Below are 23,470 nucleotides of genomic sequence, written 5' to 3'. Positions count from 1 at the left end.
TTTTATTTGTTTTAATAAACATTTGTATTAACAAAAGATACATACTGAATTGTGAATGAATATATGCCTTTAAAGTCCCAAGGTTATTGACCCTGTTATGTAAAAAAATGTTTGTTTGCAAATCACATAATGAATTTAAATAATACAATGGTTGTTGCAGTGTAACTAATCTAATTCCAGTAGTTCTGTCATTGTTCAAAGACATAAGGTTCCTTGTGAGGGAACCTTAACTATACATAGCTCTACTAACAAAATAAAAAAATCATCAATCAGTTTAAGGATATATACATATATCATATGATCTAATCAAGGTTTATGTTATACAATATGCATTACAAAGTTTTTTCTGCTTAAAATGTTCCCATGAAATGGTTATTAAAAATGCTACATATACTGATCAGGATGCAAATATCCTATGATTGAAATGATATTAAGGTGGCATTATTCGGTAGTTAATTATTTCCATGCAGTTAATATGTAATATATCTTAATTTACACTATATGTAGTGGTAATTTTAGTAGTGGCTATTCTATATAGGAACCGGGAAATAATATGACATACTAATTTTTATGTAAAAATAATTTAAAGCTTAAGATGTCCTTAAGGCCAGAGGGGTGAGTAGCTTGGAGATTCACAATCCATTTACTCTCGCATTGAAGGAGTTTATGGTCAAAATCTACTTTGTGTGGGTTTGGGAGAGATGTGCTCCAGTTTAAAGAAGCTTCAAACCTCTGGGTTATAGGTGTTGTTTCTACATGGAAGCTAATTGGGGTTGTAATCCTTGCAGATGTTAAGCAATAGATATGTTCCTAGATTCTTTTCTTGAATGGTCTTTTTGTTTTTTCCACATAGAATGAGCCGAAGTTACAGAGGAAAAGGGTAGATCACTCCTGGTTTACGAAAGTTATTAAGATGATCCAGACAGTGTGCTTTTCCATAGGGCAGTGGTATACAGAGTGCTTGAGAGTGCCTAATGCAGTGGGAGGGCAGTGGCCACATTTAAAAGTGCCTTTATTTGAATTAGTGGATAGGGGATCTCCACAAAAGTTATATTGCATTAAGGGATCTCTCAAGAAAGGGGTGGTTTTCTAAAGACAATCCTAGGTTCGTCACCTATAAATTTGGTTAGGTGGGGGTCAGTGCTTAGAAGATGCCAGTGTTTCTGGAATATTATGCAAATTAGATTATGTTGGTTGTTCTATTAGGGCTTCCAACTAGTAGATCAAGTCAAGTCTTGCTTGACTCTTCACCTTCTGGTAGGAACGTTTTAGGAGTTTTTTTTAGGATATCCCCTCTTCAAGAGTCTTTAGTTGTAATGCTTTAGCTGTATACTTGTAGCATGTAGTACTGCTTTACCTGCTGGTATTTTTGAGAACAGAGTGGTCAATAGGGTCCAGAGTGCTGCTTCTACTTAGACTCTTGACAATCATTTGGAGACCATTCTCATGGGGAATACTTGTATATAGCACTTCTATGTCGATCACCACCAAAATGCTGTTGGGAAGAAACTTTCAGTGTTTCAGGTTCAGTTAAGGTGTAAGAAGATAGAATGATAATCTCCAGGTTTCTGGGTCTTTGTTAAGTTTGGTAAATATTCCATCAGGTTTTTGCTGGGTACTGGGGATGAAAGTTGTGGTTGTAGGGAGCCCAATTTTGTGTTTTGGGGTCCCTCCTGAACCCTATATCTCTTCCTGCTACAACTGCCTGATCCACTAAAAAAAAAAAAACACCTATATTAAAGATAACATCGTCAAAAGCGATATCTCAGTTCACCTAACCACTCCAACTTCAATGTTGGTGGAATCTGTCATCATTCCTGTAATAGTAATAGTAGCATCTCTATGGATTGGTATAATGCATGGATAATAGGACAAGAGGAGAATCTCTGCTAAAAGCAACTTGAGACAACAAAAAAATAGTTTAGACTTTAGACAGCCAAACCATGTCCTTATGAGATTCTTCCAGTAACACACTTTCAGTTCCCAGGACAACAATCATCCACCTATTTGCATTAGGAGACAAAAAAAAAACAATACTAAGGGACCCTAGCACTTTTCCTATTTTCCATAACACAGATATGGTTTTGTAGTCCTCAGGGACAGCTGAGAACTATGTCACACAGAAGTAATAAGCTCGGATTTATGGCATGATTATTATTTAATATTTTTATTATTAATAAACAGGATTCATATAGCGCCAACATATTACGCAGTGCTATACATTAGGTAGGGGTTGCAAATGACAGACGAATACAGACAGTGACACAGAAGGAGAGGACTCTGTCATGAAGAGCTTACGAACTAGGAGATGGGAGAATAATAAACAATAGGAGAAGACATATGTAGTGGTGGGAAGTAGTTAGGGTTTCAAAAGACAGAAAAACATGGGTAGGGAAATTTGAAAAAGTGGGTTTTGAGTGCTCCTTTTAATCAGCAGAAAGTGGGAGCAAGCCGAATAGGATGAGGAAGAGGAGGATGAGGAAGGATGGATGAGTATGGCTGCAGCATGTATAATAGATTGTAGAGGAGAAAGTCGGGTTAGTGAAATACCAGAGAGAAGGATGTTAGAGTAGTCCAGACAAGAGATGATAAGAGCGTGTACAAGGAGTTTGGTGGTCTCTGGGGACAGGTGGGGCGGATTTTGGAGATGTTGCATAGGTGAAAGTGACAAGACCTGGAAATGTTCTGAATATGGGGGGTAAATGAGAGGGCAGAATCAAAGGTGACCCCAAGACAACGTGCCTTAGGGGAGGGACAAATAGCAGTGTTGTTAACAGTTAGGAATATGTCAGGGATGATTTGGAATTTGAGGGGGAAAAATGATGAGTTCTGTTTTTTTCGGGTTGAGTTTCAGGAATCGGTCTTACATCCATAATGAGATGGCTGACAGACAGCATGAGACCTTATCAAGGACTGAAGGAGACAAGTCAGGGGTGGACAGATGGAGTTGAGTGTCATCAGCATACAGATGGTACTGTAAGCCAAAGGAGGATATGAGACTACTGAGTGGGAGAGGAGGAATTACCATTGAAAGAAACTTGAAAGGAGCGGTTGGAGAGATAGGAAGCAAACCAAGAGAGAGCAGTGCCACTGATACCAACGGAGTGCATGATTTGTATTAGAAGGGGGTGATGAACAGTGTCAAAAGCAAAGGAAAGATCAAGGAGGAGGGAAAAATTGCCTTGAGACTCAGCTCTGATGAGGTCATTGACCACTTTAGTAAGGGCTGTTTCGGTGGAATGGGCAGCTCGAAAACCAGACTGGAGAGGGTCAAGGAGAGGGTTGGTGCTCAGGTAATCAGTGAGTCTTTTGTAGCAAGGCGCTTAAGAAATTTGGAGGGAGGGGACTAATGAGGGTTTCTTCAGGATAGGGAGAAATATGGCATGTTTGAAAACAGGGGTAGATACCAGTAGAGAGGGAGAGTTGGAATAATTTGGTTAGGGCGGGGGCCAGAGCGGAGGAATGGGCACAGAGTAGAAGTGAGTCAAGCGGACAGGTAGTAGATGGAGATGATGAGAGAAGAGAGGAAACTTTATGCACAGTAGCAGGGCTGAGGGAGGCAAGTGATGATTTAAAGGTTGGAGTGGCCCGGTGAGCAGAGACATTATGTCTGATTTTGTCAATTTTATCTCAAAAGTAGGTGGCAATGTCTTGGGCAGAGAAGGTTGTTGTGAGGGGAGCAGGTGTGGGGTTTAGGAGGGAGTCAATTGTTGAGAAGAGGCTGCGTGGGTTGGAAGCTTGAGAGGAAATGACAGCGGGGAAATCATTTTGCTTGGCAACAGTGAGTTCAGTGTTAATGTGCTGTAGTCTGGCTTTGTAGTCCATGAAGTCAGTGCTGAGGCCAGATTTTCTCCACTTGCGCTCAGCTGAATGAACATTCTTTTGTAGCTGTTTGGTGTGATTGTTCTGCCAGGGACGGGGGTAGCGGAAGGTGGCAGGGGCAACTTTATCCAGAGCCAGAGAAAGGGTGTGGATGAGTGGCAGCTTTATGTGATTTTAGAGAGGGTGGGGGTTAGGGATGTAAGGCAGTTTGAGAATAGGTTGTGGTCAATTTTTTCCTATTAAACAGATTTAACAAAACATTTTAGCAGTATAATTATTGGAAGAAAAGGAGCATAAAATGAAGTTCATTGTTTAAGTTTGCATACATTTACTTATTCCTGTTGTGCTTCAACCTGCAACAAGCACAAAGTTAGCAACATTTATTTGTCACTGTCATTGTTGTTGATTGTCATTATGGAATTTCAGCAATTACAAGGACAGACTTAAAAAAAAAGCACAATGAACCTGAATACTGAAAATAAAGGCAAGACACTAATACAGTACAGTTTTAGCTAGATATTTTGGTAAATGTTGAAAACACAGGACTGGATGGATAACAATGAGAACTTCAGGATACAACATTTGTACTTCTATGTACTTCCTTCAACATGTTTCTATTTTCTGTGTTAATCTACTCATGTGTGAATGAAGCTGTAGTTTTAAATTGCTAGTATGTCTTTGCCATAAGCTTGGCTAATCAGCTGTTTGAAAGTGATAGATGCACTTTTTACTATGATAACAACAGAGCTCAGTGATCTGTATGGTAAACTGAATTCTGGTTACATCTGACAGTTGCCAGGTGCCCTTTAAACATGGCTAGCTGAGTGGCTAATATGAAAACTTAGATAAGATATCACTAATGTGCTATCCTGAAACTGAAATTAGACCAAATATTTTTATAAATATAACTAATGCTTATGCTTATGCAATGCACATTGAAAACATGCAACAATGTATGTTAATAAACATCAAGTGTTTTGATGCATTTCAATTGCATCAGGAGGTTGTGAGCCCATTTAGAGATGTTTTAGTGGAACTGGCTATATGACAGAATTTTAGTAGAATTTCCACCAAAATTTCACATAGCTTAGAAATGCATTTTCCTCCCTGAAATCTATTTTAGAGGAAATTCACTACTCATCCCTGGTTGGAAACCTTATCTTTTAACCTATTTAAAGTATGGCATCAAAGCAAACATTTTTGTGTTTGCAAATAACAGTGATGTTATGGAATGAGATCTCCACAAGATTTCTTGAACTTAACATCAATTTAACTTGCATCAATAATACAAACAGTAGGTCTTTTTACAGACCCTAAGCCAGATTTATTAAAGTTCTCCAAGAATGGAAAAGATAGATTATCATGAAGAACATGGGTGATCCAGCAAACCTGGAATGGATCTGGTCCAGCAATAAAAACATGTGCCAACTAATACGAAATCATTATCTGGAAATCCAATCCAGGTTTCCCCATGATAGTCTACTATTTCCAATGCTGGGGAGCTTTATTAAATCATCATCAATATTAAATCAGGCCACTGTGTCTACCTCACCCCCCATTTAACCTTTCTCCACTCTATTGAATGCTAAAAAACACTGGTGGTTTTACATCACATATACAATTTACTGCAAATAAAATTTTAAGGCATGCTTATGTAACTAATAATTATTATTATTATATTTCAGGACATTGCTAAAATCAGTGAGATTGACAATTCAAATGATATACAAACAAAACAGCAGCTCATACTAAAAGAAGTATTATATAAACAATGCCTAAGGTACCAGTAATGACAGACCATAATAATGGTTATCATTACCTGTAATTTTGTGGAACAGAAATCTGACATCAATCAGAATTTATTGGGTTATTATTAGGAAGAGAAACAACATTACTGTTCTATTATCTTGTAACACTGCCCTGCATTGTCTAGATTTTTTCTCCTACCCTGAGCTGCTCTCTGCGTGAAATGATTCACATTCATTAAAATGAACTTTGATGAATTTGGCTGTTCCTAAGAAAATAGAGGAACATAATGAGAGAGAATTAGGAGATGTTGTATACATTAATTCACAATGCTGGAAGGTGGTGGCAACAGCAGACAGCAGCAAAAATAAACAGCAATGATAAAAGAGGCCATTAGGAGTGGGAGGTCGTCTGTTCATTGTGATTATTATTAGTTTTTATTTTGCTGGGTATAAATGTCAAGATTTGAATGAATCTCATAGTTTGCAACATTTAATATGCAAGTATTTTACATATACAATAAAACAACATTTTAATCTCTTTGAAAAAAAAGCCTATTTAGTTTTCAAAAATAGTCATAAAGTGCAAATATTTTGTCTTTTGTTTTATAAAAAATACAATTATCTTATAAGGATATATTTTGAACATCCAACAAAAGAAGCAGTAAAACATAAGAACCAAACAGAATTTACTGAACTGAAATCAAAGTTGATTCAGATTGAATTCCAAAAACGCATGTGTGGTGAATAACCATATAGTGGAACTTTTCAAGACCAGAACAAACAATATCCATTAATAAATTTGAACACAATTTATTAAATACCAATAAATGCAAATGCTCAAAATTAAAACCATTTATACACAGCATACATAGATAATAATCTCCTTCATGGATACCCATTACCAGAGTAATCCAAATTTCTATGCGTTTTACGGACATTACTCTGCTTCTTCAGAAAATAGAAGATTCTACAATCATAAAAATATACATAGGTATAAATTCCATTTACACAGGTCCCTGAACTACCTATCTCCAGCAATTTTAGCAACAATAATATATTTATTGTCTTTTTCTTACATGCAATTAACTTTTTCAATAAATGTTTGTCAAATGACATGCAAAAAAATCCCTTTATTTAATTTCCCAGTTTCACAGCAAACATTTGAAGTAACATGAGTATCCAGAAACTTATTCTAGGTGAAATTTGGAATATAACTATTTTGATATGCTGTGGCTGTGATTGGGCTGTTGCATCACTTACGGTACACCAAGTAGACTTTTAATATTTAATAACGGTTTATTAAAAAGTATTCTGTATTTCATTTTGTAACAGATAAAGTACTAAAGTTTTACTTCAATTTCACCCGATGACATATAAGACTTCACCAGAGGATAAAAAGTATTTTTACCTACTGTTTTCTAAACAAGTGCAAAGTCATGTCATTCTTCAATCCCCAAAGGCACCTTCCCTAAAGATGACATTTTATGCTCTGTCAAATTTCAGAAACATATGATTTAAACATATGTCACATTCCCCTTCATGTATTTGCTACTTGCTTTCTGCATTTGACAATAGCTCACAGGTGCATAACTACTGTAAATTTTAGTAAAAGAATCAGGAATTAATGTAATTTATCAGGTATAAAAACTGAAAAGAACATACTGAGAAAGTATGTCTTTAGTTACAGGTAAATCAGTATGACCTTATAATATTGTATATTATAAAACCTGGCCCATATTATTATTTACATTGTAAAGTCTGCTGATATTTAATTCACAGTATATTGGTATGTTCTAAGCCAGGGCAGTCCAACCTCTGTTCTTGAAGGGCCACAAATAGGCCAGGAATTTTTATTTATGTCATTTTTATTCTTTGCAAATTATACTTTACTAAATTACCTGCTGTATGATAGACAATCCTAAAATGTGTACAGATCCTAGACAATTCTATTTTAAGCAATTAAAGGACATTCAGGAGGGAAGTTAGTAAGGGGCCTTTTAGATTGTTGGAAACTTGAAAGTCCCAATAGTCTTTAGGAGGTAAATGACCACTAAAGATTAAGAAGTTTTAATGTAATGATACATGTCAAACATCAGATATAGAATATGGGGATTATCCTAAATACAAAGTTCAGAATCTTCTCTGCACAATACTCAGCACTTTCTATGGTGATATACAGTAGATCCAAAGAAAACAATGTAGAAGTAAATATTTACCTAGAGTTGAAATGTTTGTTTATCCCCCCTGGTGGTAATCCCAAGTGTGGCTCGGGGTTAAATTTCATTCCAAAATTGGTAACCCCAAGCCACACTTGGGGTAGAATTGGGGGCTTACTAGGTCCTCATGAGCCCACGGCGTCCTCCAGCAATGCTGGCCCAGCATCTGTGTCCACTTGGTGATGCCCGCTCGGCATCTGCGTCCAGTTGGCGATGCCCGGTATCTGTGTCCCCTGGCCTCGCATCCCGGCGTGTGAACATCGATGACACGAGTCTAGGGGTTGCAGATTACGGGCGGTAATGCGACGTGTGTGCAGGTCTGAGTTGGGGGTGGGACCGGCGAGAAATTTAAAATAAGTATTTTTGTACCGCTTTCACATTTAAAAATACTAAATTAATCAAACCACCAGGGAGGTTAAGGCAGAACTAAAGTTAAACTAAAATCACACTTACCTTCTTCTACTTCTAAAGATCCCTCTGTTAGGGCCACGTCCCCTTGGTAGGGATCTCGAGATTACTTGGGGTGTGGAGTCAAAGTTTGTCCCAGTCTTCACCAGAGCAGCCCACAAGGGATGATGGGCTGGTGACCTAATGGCCATTGGACTTATTTACTGTGGGGAGAACACCAGGTCTCTCCACCAAGGGCAAGCAAAACAGAGGACTCTAGTGTAAGGACAGCCAAGATCAGGTACTGGGTAGATTGACAGGGAAAGGCAAGGTCTAGGCAGACTGAATTCAGGGCAGGTGGCAGGCAAGTTTAGTCTATGTCCAGGCACAGGCAGGGAAGGCAGCAGGCAAGCCTAGTTTAATTTCAATCACAGGTCAGGGCAGGTGGCAGGCAAGTGTAGTCTATGTCCAGGCACAGGTCAGGGAAGGTGCAGGCAAGTGCAGACAAATCCACATTTTTACTTTATATAGAGGAGTTATCTACCCTTTTTTATAATGTAAACATTGTGATAGGTCCGCTTTAAAAGGAAAAACATGATACACTGAAAAGCAAACATTATGTATCCTAAAACTGTTAGTACTGGCATGTAAACCGAATTTAAGGAGACAATCCATTTTGAATAAATGCAATTGTAAATGCACAATTTTAGTATTGCATTAAAAATGTCAGTAACCAAAAAAGTGTTTTTAATTTAATTTAATTTTAATTTATATGTATTGGTGAGCATCCCCACATCATATCCACCATAGAGTTAGATGATGAAAATGTTGTTAACTTTTAGGAAGTAGTTTGTATATTTTTTCTTGTTATCATCAGCAAAGGTTTTTTAGATTTCTAGTTATATTTGGACTTACACAAATTAAGTCAAATTCACTTTTTATAAAATGTGGATTGGATATTTTTATAAAATTGTGATATGACCACATACATACCATGGATAAATCCATATGAACTAGAAGTTTCTAATTGCTGCAACTGACATAGTCTGAACTCTTGGAAAAAAAATCAGATATGAATATTAGTTGTTACTGTGTAATTTATTATAATGTTGCCAGAGTGAACCATAAATCACTTTCATTTTCTGTAAAAATGCTTACTTCAATTTAGCACAGGAATTGCACATAGGAGTCGGAATAATAAATTGCAAAGCTAATTAGGAAATTATGCAGCTCTCTAAAACCTTCTACATTTTAGCTACATCATGTTAGCAGTTTAATTTTAATTGATCAAGGATCCTCAGAATTCAGTTTACTATATATGCTAGGTGCTCAAAGTGAAACTTTCTTTGGCCCATGCACAGCTAAGTAATAGTTTTGTTTTTCTTACCCCCTTCCTCCCCCCAGCAGCATATAATTTCCTTTTCCTAATTCAGCCAGGGTAGTAAAATAAAATACCCAGTACTTCCGAGTATGGAGTATGTGTCCTACCATTTCAGTACAGTACTGATGCCCAGTGGCATATGCAGCCAACAGTGGGCCCCTGCCAGGAACTGTCCCCTATCTTTACATTTTGGCTGCTATGCAGTTACACAATTTTGATCCGCGCCTATTAGTCTCTTGTGATTGACTTAACCCGGTCACCTATGACAGGGGACACAATCCTTAGCCCTATGTAAACTCAGAAAAGTAAATTTGAAGCTCCCTTAATTCTTATCACTTTAAACTATGTCCCTGATCTTTTATATCAAAGGGGCTTGTATACAACAAAGTCCCTGGTGTTGGCCACTAAAACCCAACCGACAACATTGAATTAAAAGGTCAGGCACATTTACATTCTAGAAACTCTAATTTTTACATAAGTTGAGGTAAAATGGCGAATTGTGGAACTTTGAGTCAAATCCATCAAAGGATCCCTAGTTCTAAACCCAGGTTTTTATTTAGTGTCTTAGTGTCCTGTGATTGTTGACTTCATCCTAAGAATGATCCAGTAGATAAACTTCAGTCTTCACAGAACTTTGGTTATTGTTTATCAGTCAAAGGAAACGCTTTTCTCTTAGTATGAACTTTAGGTGGAGTCAGTTCAGCAAACAGTATTAAATCACCGGTGTGCTTTGTTCTGTTAACCCCCATAAAAAAAATATTATGTAAAGATTGGCAGACAGTGGGGAAAATGTTGTTTTCCTAATAATTGTACAAAGGATTCAAAGTTAGAAGCAGATTTGGACTTTTAAGCTATTTATCATTGAACTACAATGGTAGAAAAAGGGTAGAAGCAAGACAAAAGGCTTTTATAGTGGCACTTAAAGAAATATTTTCAAAAGTATACATATTTCTTTTTAATTTTATTCAAAAGAAATATTTAACTTTATTCTATTCCAAAAATAATACATTAAAATATCATACAAAAGATATCAAATAGCTATGTATGGTTGCATGTATAAGAAGGTACACCTTTAACTTTGATAACTCTGAGTAATACTTGAATGATATAGTCATATGCCTCCCTTTCCGACGCGTTTCGCCCTTTTGTCGGGCTTCCTCAGGGGGTATGGAGGATATTATGACACACTGAAAAAAGACAATATATATACATTCACTGTTTAGTCATAAAAAACTATATAAAATATAACTAAGAATCTGGTTTCCAAAAGACAGTGTTTATAAATGTACATTTACAGTACAGACTTGACTTATAAGAGCTTGGGATGCAGTGCAAACTTGGATTTTCTGATGTGCACTAGAAAAAGGCACTATAAGAAGATATGTTAATTAATAGCTAATATCTACTGTGTATTTAAAACAACATATTTTACACCAATGGAAACTTACATGGATAGCTGTTGTGTTCATACCTGCTTGTATATGTTCCCAAGTGAAAAGGTAAGTGATATGACAAAGAAGTTTTAAGGCATGTTAAGTAGAATAGGAAGCTGACAAAATAACCTGTGAAGTGAATCAGAGCAATGTTGGAAGGATTCCACTTTGATATATGCCATTCCCCTTAGGCTATAGTACTTACATGTTTGTATGGTATTGAAGATATTTCAGAACCAATTAGGTGTAATAGAAGATTCGTGAAATAGCCTAGAGAATAGATAAAAGCATTATCACACAGATTTTAATATTAGTGAGTACCATTCCCATAAATGGGGTACTTACATATAGTTGTAAAATCCTGTAGGACGACCGGGAACGTGGCAAGCTGAAAAAGAACAGTTATTTTTGCGTCCCGGGTGACCTCCTAAATGCAGAGTTTGTGCAGCTGGAACTAATTAGATCAGCTGCATTGAATGCGGTCTGTGTGAGGAGAAAGTCCGTGTGTCACGTAGTTGTTATTTAGATCTTGCCAGATTTCGTTGTTTGCGGGGTATGGGTGGAAGAGTGATGTTGTTGAAAAAAGTTCCACCCTTCTTCCAGGACACAACTCTTCATGGGGTATTCTAATTTATGCAGAATGAGAAGCATAAGTGGGCAGAAGGATAAAAACTTCTGCCCAGTTATTGGAAGCAATCTTAGAGACATAGTTTTTTGCTACAAATTTATACAGAGTGAGAAACATATATGGGCAGAAGGATAGAAGACATCTGCCCAGGTATTGGAAACGGTCCTACAGACAATTTTTTTGCTACATATTAAGCGATTGTTTCCAATGTGTGAAAGGGAATATATTCCTTTACACATGCAAATATATACAATGTGTAGAGGGAAATAGATTATTTCATATGTGTAGAATGGTACAAAAACCTATTCAATGTGAAGTTAAAAAATTGACAGGATATTTAATCTTTATTATTATATAGTTAGAATAGAAAAACAAGAGGAAGAATATAAAATATTTTAATTATTATTTTTTTTTTTTTGTTAAAATAGTGCAACTCACCCCAAATCTATATCTGAGAAAAAAATCCCCATATTTGGGTCTTGGGCAGAAAAGACATACGTCTGCCATGCCCAAACGGGAGACAAGTACACAGCAAGGGCCAAAATAATCGGCCCAGCTGCATCATGGTGTCTCAAAAAAACCCGGTAGGTTCACAAACAAAAAGGAAACTTCTAAATGTAAGAAATACTGTTGTCATTGATTAAAGATTGGTTGTAAGTATATGGCAAAATGCATCTAAATGTCAAGTTGTTATGTAACATGAAAAGGAAACCACATTCTTTTACAAAGTAAGTACAAATGTTATATACCATACTCATATCTCATAATCAGCCAATTTAATATCAAAGAAAAAATGGATAGGGATAGGAAAGTTGAAAAAGGTGTATACAAGAGGTGTAACACTATCGCTAAGGTTAATACTATGTTAAAGTATACATAGGAAAGGAAATAGTTCCTTGTTATATAAAAAGTAATTTGTGCATTGTAGTGGATATAGAAGTGAAGTAATTTGGTTCGTTAAAATGGTTTATATGACAATACATCATTAAGGCCAGGGGGAACTGTAGCATTTGGGGTTCTGATCTGTCTGGTTTCTGCTATTAAAGGGCTACATCAATATTTCCTCCCCTAGGGTTGGGGTGGATTTTTTTCTGTACAGAAAAAGATAACACTTCGGTGTTAAAGTTATGTGACATGCCATGTTTGGTAATAAAAAAAATCCTTTTGTTTGTGGAGCCAAGGGAACTGTGAGCATTTACCTCATCTCACAGTGCTCGGGCCCAATGTTCGAGGATCTGAGGATTCAGAAAAATGGCTATGTACTAAAATGTCATTTAATGAGACAGATTTTCTATGGGTGATGTTAGAATACGGATTTAGATATTTTGATGTCTTTGAATCACTTAGAAGTATCCCCCAGTGCTTTTTAAATGTTTCCAGCCTTTTTGCATTGGGTTCTGATGGAAAAGATGGTTTATGAATAGAGGATGAGCCAAAATCTTTAGAGATGGCTTGTTGATATGCTCCCTTAAGAAGTTTTTTTACTGTAGCCGCTGGCAAGAAGCCGGTGTTGTAAAGCTGAGGATTCTTTTTTTAAAATCCAGCCAGTCTGTACAGTTTTCCTTAAGGTGCGTACACACTTCCAATTTTTATCGTTCAAAATGAACGACGAACGAACGACGAACGATCGATTGGGCAAAAATCGTTCGTAAAAAAAGTAACCAACGACGCCGACGAACGAGGAAAGTCGTTGGAAACGAACGACCGGACCGGCGGATCGGATTGGACGACGATCGTTGACCATCGTTCGTGTGTACGATCGTTCGTTGATCGTCCATGGTCTGAGCATGCGTAATGAACGAACGTTCGTTCACTTCCTGTCGTGCACATAGTTCCTCTATCGCTCAAATGATCGTATCTATTGTGTGTACAATATCTACGAACGATCGTGTTGTTATCTCTATGTGCAGGATCCGTGCTATACGATCGTTCGTAGATATCGTGCAGGATCGTTCGTCGTTCGTTTTCCAACGATAATAATTGGAAGTGTGTACGTAGCTTTAGCCTAAGATATTGGCTCATTAGAATACTTTTCTTTAATGGAAAAGAATGAGCACTTTGCATATGTAGTATTATATTGTCCGCGGTATTTTTTCTAAATAGTGTGGTATTGATTTTTTCGGTAGTTTTGATATAGATGTCAAAAAAAGATACTTGTTCCTTGTCAAAGGACATGGTAAATTTAAGATTAAGTTCATTAAGTTTTAAGTCCTGAAAAAATTCTTGTAATAGAGTTACTGATCCCACCCAGATTAAAAAGATGTCATCAATGTATCTTTTAAAGGTCAATATGGAAGATTAATATCTGTACATTTTGGGATTGAGAACAATTTGTTCTCCCAATCCCCAAGGTACATATTAATGTATTAAGGGGCACATCGTGTGCCCATTGCCACACCTTGTGTCTGGGACAATATTTGTTGTTGAATACATATATGTTTCTTGTTAGTATATATTTTAGAATGGAACAAATTCATTAAAGGTTGAGTTCATGGGATGAGCTAAGTCCAAGGCTGTTTTGATGATTTTTAATCCCTTCTGGTGGGGAATACTACTGTACAATGCTTCAACATCGATGGTAACTAGTGAGGTGTTTGGAGGTAATTGTAGTTGAGATAGAAAACTTAGTAAAACTTGGTCAAATATGAAGGAAGGTTCATAACTAAAGGTAATAGATAGCTGTCTACCACCTTGCTTGCATTCGATGAAATGGAGCCCACATGAGTAGAAGGGAGGTATAACGGGATGTTCAGTGAAACGGTACTTGCGCATATTATTATCACAAAATATTATTAATTATAATTATAATGTATTATTACACATGAGAAGGCTTGATTAATACAGTCATAGTATTCACCATAGAATTGATCAACCAAATTTATCAACCAAAAGGCCCGTCTCCCACGTCCTGCATGACCCGCCATAGCCAAAATAGATCGCCAGTATAAGAGGGAATCAAAAAAATACATTATACACAAGGCTATTTTCTCATACCAACAAAAGACTATTATACTGTATCTACACACATTGCCCCTAGGGGATCTCTGGGTTCAGGGCTTGTGACCAACTGGACATTGTTTTATCAGATGTTCAAAATTTAGTTTAGCACTTAAAAAGGAAAAAGACTTTCTCACTCTGCTCTATTTACACCTTAACAGAAGTATCTATGACAGATATTTCAAGAAATCTGCATTGTGGGGGGTTGAACATCGTGCATATCCTGTATCTTGTGTCCCTTTCTTTTGCCCAAAGTGTAATGAAGATCATCATTAGGTGTTAATGAATGGTCATCTGAAGGGGTATGAAGAGGTTCCCAGAATATCAGGGTCATAAATTGTTTCACTCAGGAGTCCTTAATAGTCAATTATGACTTCAGTACAGCCTACTTTACATTGTATAAATACCACCATGTTTTTGAATAAAGCAGAATAATAACCACCTTTGATTTTTTTCACACGTGTCTGTAAAAACTACATCTATAGCAAGGAGTCTCTGTTCCTTCAAGAGGGAAATATGCTCTTCCTCAACACTTAGAACATCCTAAAGGTTGAGGCTTTATTTGAGCTCTTACATATATCTAAAACATATCTGTGTCTGTCTGAAGAGAACATTGTAAGGGACAGACAGCACCACATTTAGCAAAAAAGTATACCTCTACTTTTACAATCTGTGAAGCACTATTGCAGCTTGGTTGTGCTAGAGCTGATTAAGGTGCCAATTGCACCTAACCCTTACCACCACTAAAGCCTAACTTAAATTTTTTTACTATTTTGCAATATTGGCACACAATGGTTGTGACAACAAATAATGTAAAATGTAATGTAAAAAATAACACTCTTTTACAACCCCTATAAAATTTGTTCAGAAAGTTCAAAAGTTGTGCAAATAGAAGCACACACAATTATAAAGATTGCATTTTAAAATGCTGCATTCATAATATAACTTTCTATTTACAACTGTACAAACTTTCATACTGCAAATATGAGCTAGAGCACAAGTGCACTATAATTTTTGGAAGGTTTAAAAAAGTGACAAAAATACCTTTATGAAACGTCACCCAATAAATAAATAAAAAAACTGCAACTGCTGTTTTACCACTCAGCACTGCAGCAGTAACCTGAACATTTGTAGCCAAAAAGATCAACTTAGATCAAATAGCAGCCCTTCCTGTACTAGAAAGTACAATTCCTAGTACCTAGTCATCACACAAATCTTTTTCATACAAAAGCCTGACACAACTTTCAGTCCCCAGAGCATCAGAAGAAATTCTAACATGCCAGTGATTTTCTCTGACTGCTCATAAGTAGAAGTCAACTGACTGCATTACTGTTGGAGAATGACTCTGCTTTTATTGGGTCTTGGTGAGGTAAGGAATATGTGATGCAGGTATTATTAATATTATTATTAAACAGTATTTATAAAGCACCAAACATATTACACAACTATGTACATTAAATACATGTTGCAAATGACAGACAGATACAGACAGTGACACATGAGGCGGAGAGGGCCCTGCCCAGAAGAGCTTACAATCTAAGAGATGAGGGAAGTGAATTACAATAAGATGGGGTAAATTAAATGGTGGGTAAGTAGGGAGGGTTTTAAAAGACAGAAGAAGATTGGAAGGCAAATTTGAAAAGATGGATTTTGAGTGCTCTTTAACCACCTGGGTGTTACACTGATGTCTAGATTTCTGTTCCAAAAGCGTTACATTGTTTTTCATGAATTTTTTTTTGTTTAAATTGTAGACCTGTAACTTACAGAAATATGTCCGAACAGGGTTCTAGTAGATATCATGAATATAAAAAATGTTTGAAAATTATTATTAAACAGTATTTATAAAGCACCAAACATATTACACAACTATGTACATTAAATACATGTTGCAAATGACAGACAGATACAGACAGTGATCGGAGAAGGCACCCGACGCTGGAGGACGACGCTGGAGATCGACGCTGGAGGACGACGCTGGAACACGATGCTAGATGATCGCAGCGGGACCAGGTAAGTGATCGATAAACCCGAACTTTTCTCACTGTATTTTCATACAGTGAGAAAAGTTTGGGTTTATCGATAATTGTAATTTTTTTTAACCCGAACCAAGGTCGGGTTTATCGCTCGGGTGGTTAAATGATCAGAAAGTATTAGCACGCTAAATAGGATGAGGAAGAGAGTTCCAGAAAGTCGGGCAGCTCTAGAAAAGTCTTGAAACCATGCATGTGGCAAGGTTATGAGTTAGAAATTCAATAATAGATCATTGGAGGAGCGAAAAGAGCAGCTATGGGTGTATTTTTCTACCAGGTCAGAAAGGAAAGTGGGACAGGAGCTGTGGAGGGATTTGAACACAAATCACAGCTTGAATTTGATTCCAAGGTCAAATAGAAGCTAGTGAATAGAACTACAAAGAGTGGTAGCAAAAGAGGAATGGTGGGAGGAACGTATGTCATGCCTGAAGAGATGGGGTTTAGGCACTAGTGGAGACACGTTGCACGAACACAGGAGGCTGTGTCTTAGCTAGCTAAAAAGCCAAGGGCGATTACGAAGCTATTTCCTTACTGACCTCTCTTCTGCACACGAGGGCTCGAAAGTGCAGAAGAGAGGTATCCGCGCTTTAGCAAGGGAAAGGTAAGTGTGAAAACGTATGGCGCAGCATTCATAGTAGATAGCAGAGGAGAGAGTTGGGTTTGTGGAATACCAGGGAGGAGGATATTACAGTATTTCAAATGGGAGATAAGAGTGTGTACAAGGAGTTTGGTGGTCTCTGCGGAGATGCACAGGAGAAAGTGGGAGGACCTGGAAATGTTTTGAATATGGGGGGGGGGGAGACGGCCGCATTGAAAGTGACACCAAGACAATGCAAGACAATGTGCCTGAGGGGAAGGATGAAAAAAGTATTATTACCAGTTAGAAATATTTCAGGGGAAGATTTGGAATGTGGGTGGGGGGGTAGGGTTGTTTTATCCAGATTGAGTGAATGAAACCTAAAAGGAGCAGTCAGGTAGATAGGAAGAAAACCAAGAGAAATCAGTGTCACTGATACCAATGGAGTCAATGATCTGGATTAGAAGAGGGTGGTCAATAGTGTCAAATGCACTAGAAGAAAGATGGAAAGGGTGCTGTGTGATTTAGCTCTGAAGAGGTCATTGGCCCCATTATTAAGTGAAATGGGCAACTTGGAAGCCAAATTGGAGTGGGTCAGGGGGAGAGTTGGTGTTCAGATAGTCGGTGAGTCTTTTATAGACAAGGGGCTCAAGAAGTTTAAAAATGTATGTGTGAAGGGAGATGGTAGGTAGAAAATAAGGAAGGGTCTAGTGAGGGTTTCTTTAGGATAGGGAGAATAATAGCATATTTGGAAGCAGAGGGGTAGATACCAGTAGAAAGGGAGAGGTTAAATAGTTGGGTTAGTTTGGGGGCTAGGGTGGAGGAGTAGGCATTGGGTGGATCAGAGGGAATTAGGTTAAGGTAGTTGATGGAGATGATGAGAGAAGAGAGGAGACTTCATTCAGAGTAACAGGGCTGAGGGAGGTTAGTAATGATTTACAGGTGGAGGGGTGAATTTGGTTTAAATAGCATGGTGAGCACACAATTTTGTCTGTAAAGTAAGTGGCTATGTCTTGGGAGGAGAAGATAGTTGTAGGGGGAGTAGGTGTGGGGTTATGAAGGAAGTCAGTTGTTCAGAAAAAGCTGCAAGGCAAACTTGGAAACTTGGGAGGATATGACAGTGGAGAAATAATTTTGCTTGGCAACCTTTAGTGCAGCGTTAGGGTGTTGTGGTGTGGCTTTGTAGTCAATAAAGTCAGCACTAAGGCCAGATTTCCTCCACCTGCAGCTGAACGAGCAGTCTTTTGTAGATGTTTGGTTTGATTGTTGTGCCAAGGTTGAGGGTTAGCAGGACGAGGGTAGAGGAACGTGGCAGTGACAACCAGAATCAAAGATGGTTCTTTTTAGAGGAACTGGTTTGCCTGTCCACAGAGGTACTTTGTGTGAAGGATTTTCCTTTAAGCTGAACTGCTTAGATACTGTTATTAAGGACATAGTTTATGTTAATGATTCGTATTAAAGAGTGTGGATGTATATTTGTACCCTCCCCCGTACAGCTTACATACTTTTATTGGCATATAATTATAGGCCCGGCCTGGGTGGTGGGGGCATCATCCTGACCACCTGAGCTACCCCTCCCAAGGGAATTTGCGTGGCTGATCTGCACTTATTGTTTTTCGTGTTGATTTTTTGTCTTTTTGTTTTGCACACTGCTCTATCCCCCTGTCTACCCCCCCCAACTTGACCCTCCCCTGAGTCCTTACCCCCTGCCCTTTGGGAATACATATACTACTGGGATACTTTGAAAAGGCGCTCTCACTATCACTACGATGGGTCCGGTTAAAGTGGTTACATATAATGTCAAAAGGTTAAATTCTCACGAAAAACGTTCCTCTATTTTGGCAGAATTACATAGGGCTGAAGACACAAATTGCCTTCATACAGGAAACCCATTTCTGGGTAGATAGGATCCCGAGATTGGGCAGTAAGAGATATCCGATAGCCCATTATAGCTGTTGGCTGAGTAGAGTTAAAGGAATTCATCGTATGGAGGATTTTACCTCCAATTTGAGGGGCACTGGCAGGAAGGTGGCTCATACTTGGTACTGTTGGTCATAATTTATGCTTACTACCGAATACCAGGACCTTGCTTCTTGTAATTGAATATTACATTTGATTCCCATATTTACATTTTCCCTTTGGGAGTGACCCTCCTCTACTTGGTATACTTTCTCTTCTACTCTTCCTCTCCGTCTCTCTTCCTTTGTGCCTCCCCCCCCCCCCACACACACCTTTTTGTTGTAGTATTTAATTATGGTTCTTTTCCTTTTTATTTATACTTGTGCTTTCATCATTTGTCGCATGTTATTGCTGCAACAAGTGTGCACTAATCTGGTTGGAATACATTTATGGTTGTTATATTAATATGTGCCTGTTTTTTTGGTTTTATTCCAATCCTGTGATACCTTGTATCCCCCTCCTCGGTTTTTATTGTACCCCGTTAAAATTTGAAAAAAAAAAAAAAAAAGAATCAAAGATGGTTGTCAGACCTACTCCTCCCTCCTGCCCACCAGGGCATTTAGGACAGCCATTTTTGTAAACAGATTTTGGTAATATATTGGCTTTTTCAGTTCCAGCATAAGCAATCTAAATGAGCAGTGTTTGGGCTAGTTTCATGATGTCATTCCAAAAAACAACACTGATCTTTTAGATCCAGTCTCAAAAATGTAATTAGCGACTGAATTTTACAACCTCAAAATTCTTTCGATTTATTTACAGTAGTTTACTAACTGATTTAGTGATTTTGGCATTATTTAGTTACAAGGTTTCTAGTTCTACCTTTACTTCACAATAAAGGATTATTTTCACATAATCGAATAATGCCGATTCAATGGTTAACACTCCTTCTGAATCTTTTAGTTACAAAGTTAGTCAAGTTGAAAGAGACATAAGCTTATCAAGTTCAACCGTTAGAGAAATAAACATACTATAAACCTGCATATTTAGATAAAAACACATATACTGTAAATATATGGACTCTGGAATATATATGGAATATATGGGGAATATATATGGAATATATGGGAAAAACTTGCCCGTTTTTGATTTTCTGTACAGTAATTGGTATCATTAAGTCTAGCACTTAAATTGAGCCAAAGTGCCAAAAAACGCAATCTTACAGAAAAGTGGAAACTTCTCATCTTTATAATCCTTTCATACTGAGCACAGTGACATTTCCTCAAGCAGCATGCCTTTCCTTTGATCCTTTCTTTCTATATGCTTTCTTTCCATTTTGTGTTATTTCTGCATGTGCCCAAGTGTTAACTGCAGGCAATACACAATTGCATTAAATTTTTTTTTTCACTATGGCTGAGTATTTGGCTCTGGCAAATGGAACGGGGCGCATGAATGACTGCAAGAGGACTATTGGGAAGATCTGTTTGAATGACCTTACAAAGTATACCTTGATTGCTGTATAAGTAGTTCACAAATAACTGCAGGGAATATAATTGGATAGATGTTAGGGGCCTATGTGGTAAGCTTAAGGGGAGTTAAGAGGATTTCTACAGGGCTCTCCCTGAACTGATTCAACATGATCACTCTAGGGGGCCCTGTAGACACCTAAAAATGGGAATCAGAGACGGTTAAAATTACTATAGAAAGTAATATGAGTCTTTAAGGATTGTTGAAGGAGTCTGCGAAGGTTGCTACATGTATGCTGTAGGGGGTTTATGTTGATTGCTGCAGGGGGTCAGTTATTGTCTTCAAGGGAGTTACCCCCTCCCCCCCCCCCCCCCCCCCCCCCCATCAATTTCTTTTATTTCTGCCTAACACTGTGGTAAAAGAACTTAATTTTAAAAAGCAGAAACAATGGTATGCTTTCAGGTAGAAGCAAACAGTCATTGTCTATGCTTGTTACATCTGTGGTCTCCCATTATTATTATTACACAGTATTTATATAGCACCATCATAATATGTAGCACTGTACAAAGTTCATAGTCGTGACACTAACTGTCCCTCAAAGGGCTCACAATCTAATGTCCCTACCTCAGTCATATGTCAATAATGTAGTCTAAGGTCAATTTTTTGGGGGGAAGCCAATTAACATAACTGAATGTTTTTAGAATGTGGGAGGAAACCCACACAGACACAGGGAGAACCTGCAAACTCCATGCAGATAGTGCCCTGGCCAGGTTTTGAACCTGGGATCTAGCACTGCAAAGGCCAGAGGGCTAACCCCTGAGCCACTGTGCTGCCATTCATGGCTTTGAGCAGAAAATAGTAGAAATTCAGTGATGAAAGACCCACTGGATCTTTATGATCACTTCCAATCATAGGTAATACACAATTTAATGAAAATAGGCAGCATGGGCAGCAGATTGATTTACACACAGTTTTCTTTTCTGTTTTTTCATTTCTGCCTGCTTTTAGGAAACAAAAGTGATAAATAACACCTTGCTTAGCACTCTAAATTACAGATTGTGTTTTTCCTTTTAAAGTTATAATTTTTAACAATGTCACATATCACAAGGTCAAAGAAAGGAATATATTTTAAAAAAATCCTAATCTGAAACAACACGCCATGCTTGCTGATAATTTAAAAAACTACTACATTTATATATATATAAAAAAAACTATAGTTTTATTATTAGTTTTTCTCAATCATTCTCTTCTTATGGTATTAGCCAATTTCTAAACATAAAATATGTTATATTTTTGTCAGTAAATGCATCCTTGTTCTGAGTTACAGTACATCTTTTCCATACCAAATGATAAGTTATACTTTGCCCAAAGCCCTTTAAGGTTGATTTATTGTTTCCTTTATGTTACAGCATCCTTTTTACATTACATATTTTTTTAGAAACCTACACTGTGCAAATGCATCATTGCAAAAGTGTTGTAATCAAGTGGGACAAATTGATATACTAAGCAGTAGGGTTTAGGTTCTCTGCTGCCTGTTTTTTCATGTACAGTTTCTATGTATTTAATGGATGAACGGGAAAACTGCGCAGTGATGACTAAGCTATAATCGGTCCATTTCAATTAAGTTAATCGCTTCTGAACTGGAATTTGTTAATTCAGGGGGATGCTTTGGGAACATTTTAATATGGGAAGGGTATGCCTTTAGTGGTTTTCAAAATAAACCTAATAGCTGTGGAGTGCCTGTGAATTAAAGATAAGAATGCTCTAAAATATAAATTGATGTGTGTAATTGTGAATATTTAAATTTAAGAAAAATAACTGGAAATACTCTGGAAAAAAATGGAAAAAATTATTTACTAAATCTGTTTAAATGATTTGCAGATCTAACCAACATAATGTGTAGGACATAGCTATTATATATATATATATAAATATTTATATATATATATATATATATATATATATATATTTATTTATATGATGATTAAATACAGAGATCTATCTAACTTTTTCTTTACTAACACTTGACTCCTGTGTTAAACTGCAATTTTATTTACTTTCATTACTTTCCATGAAAATAAATGAACAAACAAAATTTTAAGAAGTGTAGAAATAAACTAAGGGTACATTTACAGCTCTGTATTTAAATGTTATAATATTTTTTGATGTTTGCATTTTTTTCTACAGTCTTTAAAAAGCATGAGCATAGTATTGAATATAAACAAGTGTATAATATTTTGAAGTTCAATATTTAAAAACTATAATAATTTACACCTTTCTTTTTTAAGGACACATATATATATATATATATATATATATATATATATATATAAATATATATATATCCATGCAGCTGCTTATACGGAGCTGCTGGTTTGCTGTGCTTATCAGTAGCCCCTCCAGGTATTATTTCTCCCCCTTTAAAGCTGACTCTTTTCCCTATCTGTGTGGTGGTGGTGGTGGTGGTGGTGGTGGTAGCAGTGGTGGTGGCCATTCTCCTTGGCTCCATGTAACTAGAAGTGAAAAATAAAAAGAGTTATGGGACAACACACCCAAAACATTTTTTGGAGGAATAAAGTCAATGGTGTATTCTTACCTGTTCTTTTTCCTTTGTTCTTTTGTTCTTTTTCAGTTTTTTCCCTTTTTTTTGTGCAAGTTTTGGTTTGCATGACCAGAATGACTAAGAAACTGCAAATTTATAGGTATACACACGCGCGCACAAACGCGCACACACGCATGTACGCGCTGATGCACGCACACGCGTGCACGCACGTTCATTTAAATATGAGCCATTCAAGGATTTTGTTTGCTGTTGTCATGGAGCCAAATTTGGACCTGGATTTGCTGTTCGCTGCTGCTGTTGCTACAGTAAACAGCACATATTGTAT

The sequence above is a fragment of the Pyxicephalus adspersus genome, chromosome 4 (genome assembly GCF_032062135.1).
Source record: "Pyxicephalus adspersus chromosome 4, UCB_Pads_2.0, whole genome shotgun sequence".
Classification (NCBI taxonomy): domain Eukaryota; kingdom Metazoa; phylum Chordata; class Amphibia; order Anura; family Pyxicephalidae; genus Pyxicephalus; species Pyxicephalus adspersus.
This window is presented reverse-complemented; position numbering follows the sequence as displayed.